This window comes from Hyla sarda, chromosome 3, assembly GCF_029499605.1.
Source record: "Hyla sarda isolate aHylSar1 chromosome 3, aHylSar1.hap1, whole genome shotgun sequence".
Lineage (NCBI taxonomy): Eukaryota > Metazoa > Chordata > Amphibia > Anura > Hylidae > Hyla > Hyla sarda.
This window is the reverse complement of record NC_079191.1, coordinates 258,370,148-258,374,233: the sequence shown is the minus strand read 5'-3', so window position 1 is coordinate 258,374,233 and position 4,086 is coordinate 258,370,148. Positions and strand designations below refer to the sequence as shown.

Genomic DNA, 4,086 nt, shown 5'->3' with positions numbered 1-4,086 from the left:
AGGAAGTTGGCTTTGTCCCCAAGGTCAAAATGGGCTGTGTCCTTAAGTGGTTTAAGCATACACTGAGGACTCATAAAGTATTAACAATAAAGTTTACGGATGAATGATGCTTTCATCACATGATAAACCTAGTCAATCATTGCAGCAGAAAGTTCCTAGTCTAGCCTCTCTATCCCATGAGAAACAGTGGGCCTAAACCTTTTAGAACTAGTCTGACTCAGGTCAGAGCCATGTGAACATGTCCTAGGTTTGCTATTGCTAGGCATACCTACCCCTGGGCCACATGTCATATACCTTAGTACAATCTTATCTACAATTAAGTCACTGTTCTTGTTTCTGTTTCTGTCCACACTGTGAGGATAACATTCTGCAAGATTCCAGTCTCAAAGAGAAAGAACTTCATTTTCGATAGAGATGAGACAGCTGCCACCTATCTCTTTGTTGGCCATGTCAGGAAGACTTCCCTGGATGGGTTCTTCTAGGTGTTTTGTCAAAGGACAACTGCTGAGTGAGAAAAGAGAAAGAAAAGCCAAATCTACATTGAGAACTTAAGAACATAGGATATATCCATCTGCATTAGATATTACACATGCACATGCTCAGAAGCACATGAAGATTGCTAAATTCAATAAAGCTGCTAAGAAGCATCAATTTGAGCAGCGACTTTCAACCTGGAGTATACGTACCCCCAGGGGTACCCAGCAGTACATCTGAGGATATGTGTAAAAAAATTCCTTAATAAAAAAATAAAAATAAAGCCTTTGGTTCTCAAACGCACGCATAACTATCAGTGTGTACATCTACGCTACATTTGACAGACTTTTTGCCTGACACCATGGGCACTAGTTTCTGTGTATGTGCATAGTCCCAAATAAACACTCTTATACCTCCTGAGGAACACCATTTTTTCATTGTTATGGGGGGAAACTCCATAGAAGTTAATTTTTTTTTACTATTTTTGAGGTTTTTTTTTAGCCCCTTAAGGACACAAGGTTTTTCAGTTTTTGCATTTTTGTTTTATCCTCCTTACCTTTTAAAAATCATAACCCTTTCAATTTTCCACCCAAAAAATCTATATCATGGTTTTTTTTTTTTTTGCATCACAAATTCTACTTTTCGGTGACATTAGTCATTTTACCCAAAAATCCACGGCGAAACGGAAAAAAATAATTGTGCAACAAAATCGAAGAAAAAACCCCATTTTGTAACTTTTGTCGGCTTCCGTTTCTATTACTGTTGCATATTTCGGTAAAAATGACACCTTATCATTATTCTGTAGGTCCATACGGTTAAAATGATACCCTACTTATATAGGTTTGATTTTGTCGTACTTCTGGAAAAAATAATAACTAAATGCAGGAAAATTTATATGTTTAACCACTTAAGGACCTAGGGCGTATGGATACACCTTGACGTCCTGGTACTTAAGGACCCAGGGCGTATCCATACGCCCGTGGGAATTTCGGTCCCCGCCGCGCGCCGGGCGGGGTCCGGGCCGGGGTGACTGCTGATATCAATCAGCAGGCACCCCGTGCAAATGCCCAGGGGGTCATCAGACCCCCCCCCCCCCCGTCGGCGATCGGCGCAAATCGCAAGTGAATTCACACTTGCTATTTGCGCCGATTCCGGGTCATACGGGTCTATTGTGACCCGGTGACCCGGAATAGAAGGGGGATCGCGGTTGTCTAAGACACCCATGATCCCCCTGTAGGCATAGGAGTGAGGTGGCAGGGTTGCCACCCCTCCTATCCCTGCTATTGGTCTGCTATTGATCGTCAGAGGCGACGACCAATAGCAGACCGGGGGCGGGGGGGTTAACTTTCGTTTTCCCCGTCCTGCCCTCCCACAATAGGCGGGGCAGAACGGGGAACCGAAGGGGACCGGGCGCCGACGTCCACTTACCCGTCCAGAGGCTGAGGCGACGTTGATCGGCGGGCGGCGTCACGTGCGTCTGAAGAGGACGGCTGCCGGGATCCTACGGAAGCCGGTAAGTAGATCTGGAGGGCTACAGTCTGAGACCGTGGTCTCTAACTGTAGCCCTCCAGATGTTGCAAAACTACAACTCCCAGCATGCCCAGACAGCTGTTTGGGCATGCTGGAATATGTAGTTTTGCAACAGCTGGAGGGCTGCAGTTTGAGACCACTATACAGTGGTCTCTAAACTATATCCCTCCAGATGTTGCAAAACTACAACTCCTAGCATGCCCACATAGCTGTTTGTTGTCTGGACATGTTGGGAGTTGTAGTTTTGCAACATCTGGAGGTCCACAGTTTGGAGATCACTGTGCAGTGGTCTAAAAACTGTAGCTCTCCAGATGTTGCAAAACTGCAATTCCCAGCATGCCCAGAAAGCAAACAGCTTTCTCGGCATGCTGGGAGTTGTAGTTGGGTACCTCCAGCTATTGCATAACTACATCTCCCAGCATGCCCTTCGGTGATTAGTACATGCTGGGAGTTGTAGTTTTGCAACAGCTGGAGGCACACTGGTTGGAAAATATTGAGTTAGGTAACAGAACCTAACTGAAGGTTTTCCAACCAGGATGCCTCCAGCTGTTGCAAAACTACAACTCCCAGCATGCACGGTCTGTCAGAACATGCTGGGAGTTGTAGTTTTGAGACAGCTGGAGGTTTGCCCCCCCATGTGAACGTACAGGGTACATTCACATAGGCGGGTTTACAGTAAATTTCCTGCTTCAAGTTTGGGCTGCGGCAAATTTTTTGCCGCAGTGCAAACTCCTAGCGGGAAATTCACCGTAACCCGCCAGTGTGAATATACCCTAAAAACACTACACTACACTAACACCTAATAAAGGGTAAAACACTACATATACACCCCTTACACTGTCCCCCCCCAATAAACAATTTAAAACGTCTTGTACGGCAGGGTTTCCAAAACGGAGCCTCCAGGTGTTGCAAAACAACAACTCCCAGCATTTCTGGACAGCCACTGACTGTCCAGGCATGCTGGGAGTTTAGCAACAGCTGGAGGCACCCTGTTTGGGAATCACTGGCGTAGAATACCCCTATGTCCACCCCTATGCAATCCCTAATTTAGTCCTCAAATGCGCATGGTGCTCTCTTACTTCGGAGCCCTTTCGTATTTCAAGGAAACAGTTTAGGGCCACATATGGGGTATCTCCGTACTCGGGAGAAATTACACTACAAATTTTGGGGGGCTTTTTTTCCTTTTACCGCTTGTGAAAAGGAAAAGTTGGGGGCTACACCAGCCTGTTAGTGTAATTTTTTTTTAATTTTTTTACACTAACATGCTGGTGTTGCCCCATACTTTTTATTTCCACAAGCGGTAAAAGGAAAAAAAGACCCCCAAAATTTGTAACGCAATTTCTCCTGAGTACAGAAATACCCCAGATGTGGGCGTAAAATGCTCTGCGGGCACACAACAAGGCTCAGGAGTGAGAGTGCACCATGTACATTTGAGGCCTAAATTGGTGATTTGCACAGGGGTGGCTGATTTTACAGCGGTTCTGACAAACGCAAAAAAAAAAAAAAATACCCACATGTGACCCCATTTTGGAAACTACACCCCTCACCAAACGTGACAAGGGGTATAGTGAGCCTGAACACCCCACAGGTGTTTGACGAATTTTCATTAAAGTTGGATGGGAAAATGAAAAATTTTTTATTTTTTCACTAAAATGCTGGTGTTACCCTAAATTTTTCATTTTCACATCGGGAAATAGGAAAAAAGCCCCCCCAAATTTGTAAATCCATCTGTTCTGAGTAAGAACATACCCCATATGTGAATTTAAAGTGCTCTGCGGGCGAACTACAATGCTCAGAAGAGAAGGAGCGCCATTGGGATTTTGTACAGAAAATTTGTCCGGAATTGAAGGCCACATGTGTTTACAAAGCCCCCATAGTGCCAGAACAATGGACCCCCGACACATGTGACCCCATTTTGGAAACTACACCCCTCACGTAATGTAATAAGGGGTACATTGAGAATTTACGCCCCACAGATGTCTGACAGATTTTTGGAACAGTGGTCCGTAAAAATGAAAAATAAACTTTTTCATTTGCACAGCCCACTGTTCCAAAGTTCTGTGGGGTGTAAATACTCACTGC

At 44.9% G+C, this 4,086-nt stretch overlaps 1 long non-coding RNA gene across 2 annotated transcripts in view; it reads right to left on the bottom strand.

The window, feature by feature from the left end:
• Positions 1–281: 281 nt before the first annotated feature.
• LOC130360738 (uncharacterized) overlaps positions 282–4,086 on the bottom strand; it is a 108,547-nt gene continuing 104,742 nt past the window's right edge. Inside the window, exon 3 of one of the 2 annotated variants that reach the window (XR_008890779.1) lies at positions 282–504. This is a non-coding gene — a long non-coding RNA (uncharacterized LOC130360738). The remainder of the gene's footprint in view (positions 505–4,086) is intronic. The other variant, XR_008890778.1, reaches the window with a different exon arrangement.